This window comes from Trichomycterus rosablanca, chromosome 9 (genome assembly GCF_030014385.1).
Source record: "Trichomycterus rosablanca isolate fTriRos1 chromosome 9, fTriRos1.hap1, whole genome shotgun sequence".
Taxonomy (NCBI): Eukaryota; Metazoa; Chordata; class Actinopteri; order Siluriformes; family Trichomycteridae; genus Trichomycterus; species Trichomycterus rosablanca.
The window spans coordinates 2,330,000-2,347,794 of record NC_085996.1 but is presented as its reverse complement, the minus strand read 5'-3'; the positions used below and the strand labels follow the sequence as shown (position 1 = coordinate 2,347,794).

Here is a 17,795-nt window from a genome sequence, read left to right as displayed (position 1 = left end):
CTGCTGCCTTGCACACTAGTAGCGGTGTAGTCTCCATGACAATGCTGTCCACGGAGTGGGATGGGAAACACGGAGTAGCCTTGCAAATCTCCGTTCTCTTCCTCGTTCCTCACAGCCAACTACACAACAATATTACTTGAAAATGGCATTGCTTAATGTTCATTCACTAAACACAAAAAGTACTGTACTCAGTGAATTTATATCTGACAGTGAACTAGACTTTTTCTATCTCACTGAAACTTGGCATAAACCCTTGGATTATTTTACGTTAAATCAGACCACGCCAATGGGATACTCGTATATTGATGAACCTCGTATGGAAGGGCGAGGTGGTGGTGTTGCTGCAGTCTATAGGGATGATATTAAAATAACCACTTTGTCTTTTCCTGCTGCTCTTTCTTTTGAACACCTGGCTTTCAAGTTTTCAGGGCCTACTCCTCTGGTCACTGCTGTGGTTTATCGTCCGCCAAAGCCAAACGCTTCCTTTCTCTCTGACTTTTCAGATTTTTTAACCCAGCTTAGTGCCCTCTCATAACCCAGCTTAGTGCCCTCTCTCTGTACTGCTTATGGGTGATTTTAACATCCATATTGATGACAACAACTGTAAATTTGCCAGGGAATTTTTGGAAGTTACAGTGTTTTAATTTCACACAACATATACATTTTCTAACTCATAAAGAAGGTCATACTCTTGACCTTGTATGCTCTACTGGTGTCCTAGTTCATCAGCCGTCCAGCCATGACCTTACTGTCTCTGATCATTTGACAATCATCATGGACATTGAGGTCACTAAACCCATCACTAGAGCTAAACATAAAATATCCTTCAGGAATCTTCAATATATCTCTCCCTCTGCTTTCTCAGATTCTCTTGTTAAAAAGATGTCTGTCTGTCCTGTACTGTCTAGTAATTCATCTGACCTTGTCGATTACTATAATGACATACTCGCCTCATGTCTTGATGAGCTGGCTCCTTTGAGAACCAAATTTGTTTCATTTAGTCATTCTGCACCATGGTACATAATTGAGCTTCACCAAATGAAATCCCATAAACGCCAGCTTGAAAGACTTTATAAGAAAACCGGTCTAACAGTACATTATCAGATTTATTCTGATTATCTTCAACATTACAAAGACGCTCTTACGGCAGCCCGATCCACTTACTATTCCGAACTCATACATGCTGGATCAACAAATCCTAAGACTCTCTTTTCCACAATAAATAAACTTCTCAAACCAGTTGACAATACTACCAATTCCTTTACAGTTGACAAGTGTAACTCTTACCTCTAATTTTTTCAAACAAAAGTTGAGAATATCCACAATTTTCTGACAGTTTCCCCTGTCATCTCTGTTTCTCCGCCTGTCTCACCTCAATTTATTACCCAGCCTCTGTCTCAGTTCTCACCTGTGTCTCATTTGGACCTATCTGAGATCTTGACAGGGATGCGAAGCTCCACTTGTGTTTTGGATCCTGCTCCATCAAAACTTGTTAAGGGTTGTTTTCCAGATATCTCCTCACTTATCACAGAGATAATCAATTCCTCTCTTAGTTCTGGCTCAGTCCCTCAATCACTCAAATTGGCTGCTGTTACTCCCATACTTAAAAAACCTGGACTTGACTCTAACATTATGAGTAACTTTCGGCCCATTTCCAATCTTCCATTTCTGTCGAAAATACTGGAACGTGTTGTTGCCTCACAGCTCAAAGATCACCTAAATTCCAATAATCTATTTGAATCATTTCAGTCTGGTTTCCGCCCCCAGCACAGCACTGAGTCAGCCCTCCTCAAAGTCACAAATGACCTTCTTCTTTCCTCAGACTCTGGACAAATTAATATTCTCGTCCTCCTTGATCTTACTGCAGCTTTTGACACCATTAATCACTCCATTCTTCTGTCCCGCCTTGAATCCTCTGTCAACATCACTGGTACTGCCCTTTTGTGGTTAAGGTCATATCTCGTAAACAGACAACAGTTTGTTAATATCAACAATTGTAGTTCTGCCATTGCTCCACTGTCCCAAGGCGTTCCCCAAGGCTCAGTGTTAGGTCCCCTTTTGTTTATTCTTTATATGCTCCCTCTTGGTGACATCATACGTCGGCATGGTTTACATTTCCACTGCTATGCTGATGATATTCAGCTTTACATCTCCTCCAAATCCATTAATACTGAGCTTCACTCCACTCTGACAAATTGCATCACTGAAATGAAATTGTGGATGAAAGCTAATTTCCTCAAATTAAACTGTGAAAAATCTGATATGATCATCGTAGGTCCTACATCCCTGGCAAAAACCACAAAAAAATTTCAAATTACCATTGATAATGACACTTTGTCTCCGTCTTCTAACATCCGAAATCTTGGTGTAATTTTTGATAGCAACCTCTCTTTTGACCTCCATGTAAATCACATCACCAAAATTGCTTTCTTTCATCTAAAAAACATAGCACGTCTACGTCCATCACTCTCCTTTTCTGCCGCCGAAACCTTGATTCATGCTTTTATTACATCCAGAATTGATTATTGCAATAGCATCCTTTATGGTACATCTAACAAAATCCTAAAAAAACTTCAGTATATCCAGAATTCAGCTGCTCGCCTCCTTACTCATACTCGCTCCCGTGATCATATTACACCTGTTCTACAAAAACTTCATTGGCTTCCCGTTGCTCAACGCATTTGTGACCCCTATATAAAGAAATTCATACATGGTCACAATAATTCTTTTTTTTATGCTTGTAATTATTAGGGTCACTCATTCTTCAAATCTAAAAGAAAAAAACCCTTGTAAGTTCATTCCAGCTATGGCCGCTAGAGGGCACTCTTGTACAGGAGAACATGTTCTAGCTAACCGGGAAGTTGCTCTCTCTGGCTCATTCCAGAAGAGACACTAAACGAAGCACAACTGCTGTTCTCCTGTGTCTTTATTTCTCCTGTTTTCACAGGATATATCTGCTACAACATCTTGTATCCTAGATGTGTAACAGATTCATGGGGGCTCGTCCGGGATCGCTTGTCCAGTCTGGTTGAGCAGATCCAGTGATTCCTGAGTGACAGTGAGGCGCGAGGTCCGTGCAAGGAGCTGGAGCTCCAAGTGGGCAGCTAGAGAGGCGAAGGTGACCAAACGAAAGGGGAATCCTAGCCAGGAGCGTGTGCCACAGTGAGCCAAGCATCCAAAAGCGTGCATCATGTCTGACACAGAAAGGAAGGGACTGGTCTGGGCCATCAAGAAAAGCCTGCACAAGTTAACCACCGATGAAGTCTTCCAGATTGCCAAAAGCATCACTCCGGTACCTGAACTAGATCAGTCTATTTTGAGCCAAGATGATGAGGAAACGTGCTTTGAATATGTGTTTGAATATCTGAATTGTACTACCTTGCTAGCACTTGAGGATAGGGGTATGGCACAGTTACTGTTTTTGCAGGATGTGATTGAGGAGTTTATTCAGAAGCGTAACCTAAGTACACCCGTTTTAGGTGGGGACACAGACATTGAGGTAGCTGCCACACCTCCAGCCATCCCACTTAAAATTGCAGGCACTGGTCCCAGCACAAACAAAGCTAATAATAATCAACCAACATTCAGTGAAGAGGGATTAGGACACATGACACACACAGTGGATAGACTCCCCTCAAATAGGCATCACAGTACATCCTCTGGTAACACTGAAAGGGCACACTCACCTCTGATTAGGGCTGACAGTATGATACCACTAAAAGATCTCCCCTTATTACAACGGAGAGAATTCAAGATTCAAGGTGGTCAGATTGGAGACCATTCTGCTGACATTAGCTACAACAACTTGTGGAAACAAATAGAAGAGGGTGTGAAAGAAAACTTCGGCAGCAGTGAAATTATCCGAGGTGTATTGCGAATTATCAAACCTGGTCATTTCAAAGATATGCTGATCAACAAGGAAGACATGTCTCTTGAAGAGTTGAAAAGCTTCTTGCAGTCCCATCTTGGCGAGAGGAACAGCACTGAACTATTCCAAGAGTTAATGTGTGCAAAGCAATTAGATGGTGAAACCCCCCAACAGTTTCTCTACAGTATGATAGGACTGAAACAAAAGGTGATGTTCGCATCCAGGCAGGCTGGCTCGGATATTAGGTATGATGCCCATACTGTCCAGAACGTATTTCTTCACACAGTCTTCCAAGGTTTCAACACTAAATGCAGTGACATAAGGAGAGAATTAAGGTCCCTTCTTTCCGATGATACAGTCACTGATGAAGTGCTCTTGAGACAAGTAATTAAACTCACAAGTGATGAAAGTGAACGACAACGCAGGTTGGGACACCAACCTCGTCAAAGGCCACCTACTGCCTATAGTGCACAGCTATCTCCTGACTGTGAAAACCAAGAAAAGACATTAGAACCCAAGAGCCAAGTCAAAACACTACAGCAATTAACAGCACATATTGAAGCACTTACCACTGTTGTTGATTCGCTGAGACAATCTAAAGTGAATGAACATGCATATTCATGTAGTGTTAATCAGCCCCACATGCTAAAAAGGAGTCGACCTTACAGATGCCCAGAGTGTGTGCGAAAGGGCCTAACGAACTGCACTCATTGCTTCCTGTGTGGTGAAGAAGAGCATAAAGTCATAGGATGCATGAGGAAACCAAAGCCTTCGGGAAACGAGGTTCGGTCACGGCAGAGGGACAACCTGTGACCGGCTTAAGGAAGCAGTCCCACTCTGATGTCGAAACACGTAATACTACGCCGACACTGATGCCAGCTACTTGTGAGGGACCACCAAATAATGAAAAAATGGCTCAGCTAATTGGTAGTAAATGTCTGCTCAAGTGTTACATAAATGGATATTCTGTAACAGTCCTCCTCGACACTGGAGCTCAAGTAGCATTCTTGATCACTCATGGAGAGCCAAGTACTTACCTGATTTGCCTATCCGATCTCTAAGTGAGCTGATGGGGACCAAAGCTCTTAATGTCCATGCAGTAAACGGAGAAATTCTCCCCTTTGATGGTTGGGTAGAAGCAAGGGTGAACCTGCCAGGGAATGATGATCCAGATTTGTCCATTCAAGTGCCTTTCTTAGTGAGCCACATGAGCCTTGAAAGACCAGTACTAGGGTTCAATGTTATTGAAGAACTTATTGAAGGGCAAGAAAGTGGACCACGTATACCGCTTACGCTGGCCAACCTTTTGAGCGGGGCAATGGAGATTAGAGAGGAGGAGGCTAGTGTCATTGTAAATTTCATCCAGTCAAGGACTACTGACTTAGAACAAGCTCCGGCAAAGGTGGGGCCCCAGGACATTGTTGTCCTTCCAGGCGAAGTTACACGCATAAAGTGCAATATCCCTGTTGACTTTAGTCCACATGAACCAGTAGTGCTGTTTAAGACAGACAACAATAGCACACCATTAGAGCAACTGATTGTGGCTGAAGGGCTCGTGGAAGTCAGTCGTACTAGTAGTCCATATGTCGAAGTGCCCATTAATAATTATACCAAGCACAATATCATGCTTCCACGGAAGACAGTAATTGGTACCATCCATGCCATTTCCAAAGTAATTGAAACTGACCAGGCTGCCCACCACACTGTAAATCAGTTTGGCGTTACACCTGAGGTGAGAGTTGAGGAAACCCATCGGGCAGAATTATGGCACCCTCCTGTCAACTTAAGCCACTTAGAAGAAAGTCAGCAGGAAGTTGTTAGAAGGATGCTTTATGAAGAATCCACAGTGTTCGCTCGTGATGAGAATGACATTGGTTGTATTCCTAGTCTCCAGATGTCAATCTCACTTAAAGATGATATCCCAGTTCAGAAGTCCTATTCTGCTATCCCAAAGCCACTCTACAAAGAAGTCAAGGAGTACATTCAAGACTTACTGGTTAAGGGATGGATTGTGAGATCTAAATCTCCTTATTCTGCTCCAGTAGTATGTGTACGCAAGAAAGATGGTACACTAAGGCTGTGTATTGACTACCGGTTGCTAAACCAGAAGACCATTTCAGATAGGCATCCCCTACCCAGGATCCAGGATCTCCTTGACACTCTTGGAGGCTATAGTTGGTTCTCAATCCTGGACCAAGGGAAGGCCTATTATCAAGGCTTCATAGCTGATGGATCACAACATCTCACAGCTTTCATTACCCCTTGGGGATTGTATGAATGGGTGCGTATCCCATTCGGTTTATCAAATGCTCCTGCAGCCTTTCAAAGAAGCATGGAGGAAATGTTGAACTCACTGCGTGATGAACATTGTATCCCATACCTTGATGATGTGCTGTGTTATTCCAAATCATTTGAGGATCATGTGGAAGGTGTAAGGAAAGTCCTAAAAGCCCTCCGGGAACAGGGAGTCAAACTCAGGCCTACCAAATGTGAGTTCTTCAAGAGCGAGGTCCGCTACGTGGGGCACCTAGTTTCAGCAGATGGTGTAAGAATCGATCCAAAGGATCTGGAGGCGGTACTTTCACTTAGGGATAAGGCCCCAGCAACTGTTGGAGAGGTACGGAAATTACTGGGGTTCTTGAGCTATTATAGAAGCTACATACAAGACTTCTCCAGAGTTGCCAAACCCATCTATGAGCTTTTGCAAGCAAAGCCACCAGCTGCAGGGGTAAATAAAATGAGTAAGACCAGAGGGAAAGGAACTCAGTTACCCTCTAAAGACCCGGTCAAGTGGGCAGAGGAGCACCAAAATGCCCTAGAGAAGTTAATTGACATTCTGACTAACCCCCCTGTCCTCGCTTACCCAAATTTTGAGTTGCCCTTTGTACTTAATACTGATGCTTCTGAGCAGGGACTTGGAGCTGTACTTTATCAGTGCCAAAATGGAAAATTGAGGGTCATCGCCTATGGGTCCAGAACACTTACACCTGCAGAAAAGAACTATCACTTTCACTCAGGAAAATTAGAATTCCTTGCACTGAAGTGGGCGGTGTGTGATAAATTCAGGGACTATCTTTACTATGCCCCTCACTTTACCATATACACTGATAACAATCCCTTGACCTACATTATGCGAACAGCTAAGCTAAATGCAGTTGGTCACAGATGGGTGGGAGAACTTTCCGAGTTCAGATTTGACATCAAATACCGGCCAGGTGCCGTCAATGTTGATGCGGATACATTGTCTCGCTGGCCATTAGACATCGACAAGTATGTGGCAGATTGTGTAGAAGAGCTGTCTCCTGAAGCCATACATGCAACATGGGAAGGCAGTCAAGTGGCCAAAAGTAAAGACATAGCCTGGATGGCCACTTTGGATACGTCAACAGAGCAGAGTGTTCAGAGTCCCTTGTTGGCTGTTAGCCATGATGAAATGGAAAAAGCACAAAGAGAAGATCCTGCTATTGGGGAAGTACTAAAATTGAAAGAGACACACCAAATACTTACAAATGAAGCCAAACAGAGAGTAAATGGTTCCAGTCGAAAGCTTCTGTATGAGTGGGGAAAACTGGTCCTTGATAAAGGGCTGCTCTATCGTAAAACCAGTCAGCACTGCCAACTTGTTCTACCCACCAAGTACAGAAGCATGGCATTAAGGTACCTCCATGATGACATGGGCCATGTGGGTGTGGAAAGAGTCCTTTCCTTAGCTCGTGAAAGATTCTTCTGGCCTTACATGAAAAAGGACATTGAGACTCACGTGACAAGAAGATGTCCATGCATCAAACAGAAGAAACCAGTGACTCATGTTAGAGCCCCAATGGGTAGGATTTCCACCAGCCTGCCCCTTGAGCTTGTCTCAGTCGACTACCTCCACTTGGAGCAAAGTAAAGGCGGGTTTGAATATATACTTGTCGTGATAGATCATTTCACAAGATTTGCTCACGCGTATGCCACCAAAAACAAGTCAGCGAAGACCGCAGCAGAAAAGCTATTCAATGATTTTATTCTCCGCTTTGGATTCCCTTTAAAATTGCATCACGACCAGGGCCGTGAGTTCGAGAACGAGCTTTTTAAGACCTTAAGGCAGCTCTCTGGGGTAGGACACTCCCGTACATCACCAGGGCGTGGGGCCCTGGCCCAAAACATTTTGCGATGCCTATCAACATTTATGATACAATATATTTTTATTTCCGAGGGCCCTCCATTTTAAGGATCCTCTGACTATTAGGGACTTTGACCCCAGGGCCTCTTGGGGGCCCTAACCATGCTTTTGGGGCCCCTAGCCATGCTTTTGGGGGCCCTAGCCATGCTTTTGGGCCCCTTATGAAAATGGATGAGGCGTTGTGGCACTGCTCTGACTTCGACTTCTGGCTATTAGGGGTCCTAGGAAAGAGGGGGGCATATTTTTAGAGGGCCCTGGTTATGAGAGCCCCTACCAGAGGGCCCTAGAGAAGAGCAGGGCATACCATTAGAGGGCCCTTGATCACGAGGGCCCCTACTATGGGGCCCATGACTTCCATAGAAGTCATTTATCATGGCTCCTTGACTTTCTAGGGACCTACAAATTGCCAGGCAAGCTACCATATTTCATAACAGACGTTTTGTTGCAAATATGCGATTCAGGCCCTTACTTAATGTTTCTGAATTTATATTGTTTCAAAATTATTATGTTCAATTTCTCTTAAGCGCAGAGACACAAATTAATTTAGCAATTTTGCAATTATTTAAATTTAAGACAAGCAATTTCAAGCAGTTTGAATGCATACACACACTTAACTGAGCTATTTGATGTTCTTTTCATGCCTGACAATATGTCCAACAGTGAGCTCACTTTAAAGGTTAACTCACTCACTGCAGCATATCCTTCAGATCTGAACATGAGCCTGGCAGATGAATTGATACAATACAAATCATTCATAAGGGGCCCAGACTATCCTTAATCCGTCCTTGCTTACAGTCAGAGAGTTCCGGTGTATGCCATCGTTAACGCCATCAGGGAACTCCTCAACTGCAGCGACACTTCCTGTTCTGGAGACGCAGACTTTCTTCCTTGGAAGGTAAATGTTGTTTATTTATGTCGGTAAAAACTTAAATTCAGCCCCTTTTTGGGGCAGCTAACTGCACCACCAAGCAAACTGTATTAAAACAGAGCCTAATGCTGTTCACTCTCTCTAGTTCTTATAACACTTCCAGGGTAACACCTCCACCACCAAAGCCAAGTCCACTGAAAAGTGTGGTTTACGCTTAACGTTTTCTTATTAGGTGCTGAGGTGGTTCAGCAGTAAAGTGCTGAAGATTATGATGAGAGAAATGTAGTCGTTGAATCGTTTCTAAATCGAGATGCAAAAAGGGAAACAGTTAACAACATCGAAGCTGTTTAACAAACTCATTATTAAAATAAAACTCAAGTACTCAAGTAACAAATGACTCTTTATAATGTTTAGCTGTTAAGCATTCTACGCCAGATAAAATTTAGCATGGACAACCAGACACTTTCCTTTAACGACAAGGGGGAATTCGAAAACGGATACAACCTCGTCATGTGGAAGAAGAGTGGTGACGACAGGGTGCTTGACGTGGTAGGAAGATTCCTCATCAGAAATGGGAAAGTGGAGGTCAATGAGAGCAAAATCCAACGGTCCAACAACACGGTGAGACTGAGTTCAGTGCTTCAGACCTGTACGACATGAACTGTGTGTTAAATATGCCAGGATACAGATCTATACAAAGTTATGACAGTTAAAATTAAAGTTCGTTCGTTCCTATTTTTATGAATGGCAGTCATAGAAAGAAAAGGAAAATTAAAAAGCAAAAATGATGAAAGTCAGAATGTAACATGATATACAAATCACTCCTGAGTATGTAAACTTTTGACTTTAATTGTAGGTTCAGACCTCTTTGAGTATTTTAACTAAACCTTTTTTTAAATCTTAGGTGCCCATCTCAAAGTGTTTAAAGACCTGCGAGCCTGTAGAATTTAGGATATTAGAACTTTCGACCTGCTGCTATGAATGTAAAAAGTGTGATGCTGGATTTTACTACGTGTCAGGTGAGTATGGATGGATGTAGAATCATTTCCTCTAAAACAGAAGGATCCGGTTCTTACGCAGATCTGCCGGCTGGAGTATTTTTTTTAGTGCAGTTATGTGCTCCATGACGTGAAAAATATAAATAAACCAAAAACAAACAAAACAGAAAGCAGTGATTTATTTATTTTTAATATATTTTTCACCATGCACTGCTTTATCCTGTGAGCTGGTGTGGTGTGATGGTAACCACGCTGCTGGTAGCAGTACTGCCTCAGCTCAGGGGGTTTAAATCCAGGGCATGGTTTACAAATACATGGTGCATGGTGGCTCATGAACCTGGATGTTGTGAGGACGCACATCAGTGCACCTTCAGTGCTGATCCCAAGCCCGGAAAAGGGTATCAAAAATGTGGACAAATGATCCCTGTAAAAAACAGGTGATGGAGCATTAACAAAAGCCTCAGTCATAAGTAAGGATGGGTCGAGGGTTGTCATTTTTTGGGAAGCTTCATCAGGCAAGGATTTTAGATTTGATTAGATTAGATTCAACTTTATTAACATTACACATGTACAAGTACAAGGCAACGAAATGCAGTTTAGCATCTAACCAGAAGTGCAATAAGCAGCAAGTGCAGGATGTACAGTATCTACGATATACATTATTTACAAAATACGGGCAGTGGTATGAACAATATATACAGGTGAATATATTATTGAATGTACTGTAAACATGATGTATAGATGGGAGTGCTATAGACATAATATACAGATTGAAATTAAGGTGATACAGATTAAGGTGCAATGAACATAATAGACAGATGTATACGATATAGGTGGAAATTATGAACAAATGAGAAAAGGTTTGTAGCGCAACCTTTACCAGGAGGAGAGATGTGGCGGGTTAACGAGGGGCAGAGTTCAGTATGGAGACAGCTCTGGGGAAAAAGCTGTTCCTCAATCTGCTGGTCTTGGTCTTGTCTAGGGCAAGAGGGCAAACAGTCTGTGTGCAGGATGGGAGGAGTCCTTAAGAATGCTGCGAGCTCGACGCAGACAGCGTTTCCTCTGTACTTTACAGTCTGTCACATTTGTTCAGTCATTCAGAAAACCATGAACGATCTCTGTGGATAAAAGGTAAGATTAAAAAACGATGCTGAAAAAACCAGTACCTGTCTGTGCACTCTCACAAACCCAAATACAAATAGAAGGGTTGCTTCAGGAGGGCATCCAGATTTGCTGTAGAGACCTCTATATAAGCGATCAGCTGAAAGAAAAAAAATGAAAAGGAGGTTAACAAATCATCAATCAACATTTTTCACTTTCTCAACTTTACTGGATTTGAATTTGTAATAAATTTAAACCAGAGTCTTTGTTCCTTTATAAGCATCCCTGTTGGAAATGTCAAAATACGTCCTCTGCTCTGTACAGAACCTGTTTTTTATCAGTCATTCGGTCTTTGACATGTACATTCCTGTCATTTTGCACTTTTACATCAATTGTTTGTCTTTGGTCATTTTATTAAGAACACTCGTCTGGTCTGTACCTTCACTGCCGTTCTCCTAATGTAGCTTTTCCACCTTTTTTCTCTTCACAGATGAAGTAAAGTGTCAAAAGTGTCCAGAGGGAACTTATTCTCTATCAGGTTCTGTAGTGGGAGATTCAGTATTTGGAGTGGTCCTCAGCGTACTCCATTGTGGTGTTGATTGGAACAGTGATAGGAATCCTGCTACTGGTATCATCGCTGATCTATTTCGTTCTACACAGGAACAATTCCATAATCGAGGACAACGTAGTCTTGTCTTGTATTATGATGTTTGGCCTGATGGTGAGTTTCGGAGGTCTGATTCTCTTTTTAGGCTGGCCCAGCGACCACCACTGCAGGGCCCAGCAGGCCATGTATGGTCTGGCCTTCACCCTCTGTGTGTCGTGCATTCTCACGAAAGCTTTTGTGTCGTTCTTAGCCATCATGTCTATCAGCCCTGAGAGGCAGCGCTTCTTCAGTAAGTTTAACAAGCGTTATATCATCATCGCTCTACTGACTGGTGCTCAAGTTCTTGTTTTTTTCTTCTGGTTCATATTCGGTTCTCCAAAGGTTGAAGAGAAGGAGTTATCTGAGTCAGTTATCAAAATCCGTCAGTGCACTCAGGGCTCTCTGGTCGGAGCGATGCATGTCTACATTGCGGCTCTAGCCATGTCGTGCTTCTTCTTAGCCTTCAAAGGAAGAGTGGACAATACTGAGCCGATAGTCTTCAGCATGCTCTTTCATTTGTTCGTCTGGCTTTGTTCAATTCCACTCTTCATCACCCAAACGGATCAGCGTACCCTCATCCAGGTCTCTGCCATGATGGTCTCCAACTATGGAGTCATCGTCTGCCACGTCCTCCCAAAGTGGCATAAAATAATCTCGAAAAAGATCGATGACGCGAAGCCAAAACCCGAAGATGACATGAGCGAAACATCTGAGGACTCAGGACTTAGTCCTGAAGAAGAGTTACCTTCACCCAGCGCATCATCACAAACCCAACTTTGGCATGAAGACTTCAATGACCAAATGGGGTAAAAGGCTGCAAGAAGCAGGAATCAGCTCACAAAATGACTTTTAATTACTTCTGATCAGTTTTGGTAATCATACTGGCGGTACTTGCTCTACAAGTTCATTCACTACACAGAATGTCATCTGGAGGAATTTTATCCAGGCTGTTTAAAAAACGGCCTAAAATAGTACCAAATCCTGCAGAAAAGATAAAGCGCCAACATTTAATGAAAAAACTAAATGACAGAAGTGTAGAAAGCTAATCCCTGTTTCAGTGTTAAGGTTAAGAGAAGGTTTTAGGATGTTTTCATTGAAGAAAAATAAAAGCCAGAATGTTTGTAGTTTTTACTAAGATGGTTATAACAAAATTTAATCATTTTCCTAACCGCTTATCCAATCAGGGTCGCAGGGAGTGCTGGAGCCTATCCCAGCTCTTCAATGGGCGCAAGGCACACAGTAACACCCTGGACGGGACTCAGTCCATCACAGGGCACACACACACACACATTCACCTACAAGGCAATTCAGTGTCTACAATGAACCTGACTGCATGTTTTTGGACTGTGGGAGGAAACCGGAGCTCCCGGAGGAAACCCACACAGACACTGGGAGAACATGCAAACTCCACACAGAAAGGACCCGGACCGCCCCACCTGGGAATCGAACCCAGGACCTTCTTGCTATGAGGTGACAGTGCTACCCACTGAGCCACCGTGCCGCCTGGTAATAACAAAATTAGCCAAATAATTTTTTACCTAATAATCTTATTATACATGTATGTACAGTATGCTCTATATTTCACTGATGAAGTATATTTTACATGAAATGCTGAATGGTGAGAATGGTATGAGTGTATTTGTATTTTTTACTGTTTTATTAAAACATTTTACTACATTTTACACTGTATGTTTCTTCTGTATGCTTTGAGAACTGGAGAAAAGCTGTAAATGTTTAACAATATTCAATATTCAAGTGTTTATATAAATTTGTTAATGAGCCATTTTTACTGGCACACACTGGGATAAAAGGCTGATGAAGCACTGAGGTGGTTCATGTTGGGGTCACAAACATTAAGACCTTAAAATCAGATCACTGGCCAAAATGTTATGACGTGTAACATCTATAATCTCAGACATACGATCTTTACAGGTTGTACACAGATTGTATAAACGTATCTCAGGGGCTCAAAAAAAGAGCAAAACAACTTTAAATCTTTCAGCTCAATCACATTAAGAGCGCCGAGCTCAAGCTGCTCTGCAGGTAAACAGAATATAAATAACCTAACACTCACATAACAACTCTTACAAGAACAACATTTCAGTCTGTGTTTCATCTTCAGACTCGTTCAAACAAATACAGTAAATTCAGAAAGTATTCAGACCCCTTGACGTTTACAGGCTCTGTGATGTGAATTTGATTTTGCAAGAATATAATTTATCATTTTTTACTGTTTTTAAGTGAAAACGTTTTGAGTTTTCCGAGATGTAATTTAAAATAAAAAACCCTGTAATCTCTCCCAAAGATTACACCCAAACTCACGTGTGCAAAGCTTGTTGAGACATATCCAAGTGCAACTTGCAGGTGTAATTGCTACCAAAGGGCTTCTACAAAGTATTGGGTCTGAATACTTTTGTGAATAAGAGACTTCAGTTTTCGTTTTGTTAGCTTTTTTTAAATTCTCCAAACACCAAACAGCAAGTTTCGAGACATTCGAGAGGTCTGAATTTATTTTCTGAATTTATTGTACATATCGTCGCTGTCTGTTGAAAAACACGTATCTCCAAAAACCCAACTTTTCAGGAACTTTTTCCTCTGACAGTAACGGTGCAAACAAACCACAGATACGCAATTTAGATACAATAGGGCTCATTTACCACTGCACATAACTTATCTAAGATGTTTCTAGTCTGAAAAAGACTGAGTTCACGCAAAACATAAAGTGAACTAGTTAGTTTTTGGTAAGTTAGCTGGCTAAGGTTAGCTGGCTAGTCAATATGCAAGCTAATCTTCAAGTAAACATGTAATAAGAACCACTCATATGAACGCGAGCTCACACACGATTGTGACAAATAAAAGCGTATTTTAGAGACCAAAGTGCTCATTTTAAAAAGAAACAGAAGTTTCATTCTTACCTTAAAGGCTTGAACTACTCGGACGCAGCAAACAAGTTCCAAATCTTTCAACTCAACTCAAACTGAGCTTTATTAGTTACATATTAGTTACAATATAATCACAAAATAAAGCAAAAATAAAAATAAAGAAAACAAATAAAAGCAGTACCAAGGGGGGGGGGGGGGTCGGGGAGGAGATACACGGTTTTGATGGACAGGTCTAGCAGCCAATGGAAATACTCGTTAAAGAGATTGAATGATTTTTCATCTTTTTATTGGTCATTTTGATATTCGCTGCTAAGGACAGACAGAGATTTATACCCATGTAAAAAAACTCCGCCAAGGACGGTCCCAAGCCCGGCTGCAAAAGGAGGAGGGTTGGGCGTGGGGCTAGCTACCCCACCCTGTAAAAAAAAACCCTAGCTACAGAAACGCCAACAAGAATACTAACAGACACCACGGACCTGGGAGAAGATGGACCTCCAGCTGGAAGGCGTATGACGTCGGACGGTGAAAGCCAGAGTCATCTAGAAGCCGTCGGGCCGAAGACCATCGTCTCCACCAGGACCACCACTACCATCGCTACATGGAACGTCCGGACCATGTATGAGACTGGAAAGACAGCGCAAGTGGCCGCAGAGATGAGGAAGTTTAACCTCACCGTCTTAGGAATCAGCGAGTCAAGGTGGACTGGCTCCGGGCAGAAGCGACTGACTTCCGGCGAGTTACTGTTGTACTCGGGACACGAGCAGGAAGAAGCCGCACACACCCATGGAGTGGCCCTGATGCTTTCCAAGTCGGCACAGAGAGCGCTCATTGGGTGGGAGGCGCACGGACCACGGATCATGACAGCCTCCTTCCATACAAAGAGGAAGAGGATCAATATGGACATAATCCAGTGCTACGCCCCGACGAACAACAGTGAAGAGGAGGAGAAGGAGAACTTTTACAACAGACTGTCAACCACCATACAAGACAGACCAAAGAGGAACATCGTCATCGTAATGGGTGACTTCAACGCCAAGATCGGCAACGACAACCGAGGGTACGAGGAGATCATGGGGCAGCAAGGGCTGGGCGAGATGAACGAAAACGGGGAGAGATTTGCCGATCTATGCGCCGCAAGTAACCTGGTCATCGGAGGAAGTGTTTTTCATCACAGGAGGATACACAAGGCGACTTGGGTGTCACCAGACCTGTCGACGGAAAACCAGATCGACCACGTGTGCATCGGGAAGAAGTTTCGCCGCTCTCTTCAAGACGTACGCGTCAAACGAGGAGCAGACGTTGCTTCCGACCATCATCTCCTTGTGGCTAGATTGAAGCTGAAACTGAAGAAGAACTGGACAGGGGGGTCCAGCCAACGACAGCGCTATAACATCGCTACGCTGAAAAACAGCAAGAAGAAAGACGAGTTCAAGGTCACCCTCTCCAACAAGTTCCAGGTCCTAGAAGAGCTGCTTGAAGATGAGACGATAGAACAGAAGTGGCAGAAAGTGAAAGAAGCGGTGACTTCAACATGCCAAGAAGTTCTGGGCTTCAAATCTTACACACACAAGGAATGGATCTCAGCAGAGACGCTACAGAAGATAGAAGAAAGAAGAGAAAAGAAAGCAATGGTGAACAACAGCAGAACAAGAGCAACAAAAGTAAAAGCACAAGAAGAATATACAGAAGCTAATAGAATTGTCAAGCAAAGCATCAGAGTAGACAAGCGGAGTTACATAGAGTCACTGGCAATAGAAACAGAAGAAGCAGCGCATCAGAACAGCACCAAGGACCTGTATCCCATCATCAGGAAACTATCTGGAAAGTTTGCCAAGCCAGAGAGGCCAGTAAAGAACAGGAATGGAGAGGCGATAGCAGACGAAGAAGGACAGAAGAAGAGGTGGATCGAGCACTTTCAGGAGTTACTTAACAGGCCAGCTCCTGCAAACCCACCGGAGATACCGCCAGCCGAAAGCGACCTGCCAATCAGGTGCTGTGCACCCACGAAGGAAGAGATCCGAAGCGCCTTCAAGCAATTGAAGAACGGCAAGTCTGCAGGACCTGACAGCATCCCGGCAGAAGCGCTAAAGGCGGACGTCGAGACCAGTGTGGAGCTCCTCCACCCACTCTTCTGTAAAATCTGGGAAGATGAAGAAGAACCAACTGAGTGGAAAGAAGGCTACCTCATTAAACTCCCCAAGAAAGGTGACCTCAGTTCTTGCTCCAATTACCGAGGGATAACGCTGTTGTCCATCCCAGGGAAGGTGTTTAACCGCATCCTGCTTAACAGAATGGAAGACGCTGTTGACCCGCAGCTTCGTGACCAACAAGCCGGCTTCCGTAAGGAAAGATCGTGCACGGACCAGATCGCAACCCTGCGCATCATTCTGGAGCAGTCCCTAGAATGGAACTCGCCTCTCTACGTCAACTTCATCGACTACAAGAAGGCGTTTGACAGCGTCAACAGGCAGACCCTCTGGAGACTACTGAGACACTACGGAGTGCCAGAGAAGATTACCAACATCATCAGGAAGTCATATGAAGGAATGACCTGCAGAATAGTGCATGGCAGACAGCTCACCAACGCCTTCGAAGTAAGAACTGGAGTGAGGCAAGGCTGCTTACTCTCGCCCTTCCTGTTTCTGCTGGCCATAGACTGGATCATGAAGACATCTACAGACCAGAAGCGTAACGGCATTCAGTGGACACTTTGGAAGCAGTTGGACGATCTAGACTTTGCCGATGATCTGGCTCTCCTCTCCCATACCCAACAACAGATGCAGGAAAAGACCAGCATCATTGCGGACAACTCAGCTAGATTGGGCCTTAGCATCAACAGAGGGAAGAGCAAGGTGTTCAAGATCAATGCATCTAACGAGACACCCATCGCAGTCCAGGGTGAGGCGCTGGAAGAGGTGGATAGTTTCACCTATCTCGGCAGCATCCTGGACAACCATGGAGGAACAGATGCAGACGTCAGAACCCGCATCGGTAAAGCACGAACAGCCTTCCATCAGCTGAAGAACATCTGGGGATCCAGCGAGATCAGCATCACCACCAAGATCAGGCTCTTCAACACCTTAGTAAAGCCAGTACTACTCTACGGAGCAGAGACCTGGAGAACCACCGCCATCACCATGAAGAAAATCCAGGTCTTTATTAACACCTGCCTCAGGAAGATCTTAAAGATCCGCTGGCCCGACAAGATCAGCAATGTAGAACTGTGGCAACGAACAAAGCAGCAGCCTGTTGACCAAGACATCCTTC

At 43.5% G+C, this 17,795-nt stretch overlaps 1 pseudogene; it reads left to right on the top strand.

Annotated features, from left to right (window-relative positions):
* The first annotated feature begins 4,617 nt into the window (after positions 1-4,617).
* LOC134320348 (G-protein coupled receptor family C group 6 member A-like) lies at positions 4,618-12,559 on the top strand (annotated as a pseudogene).
* Positions 12,560-17,795: the final 5,236 nt, after the last annotated feature.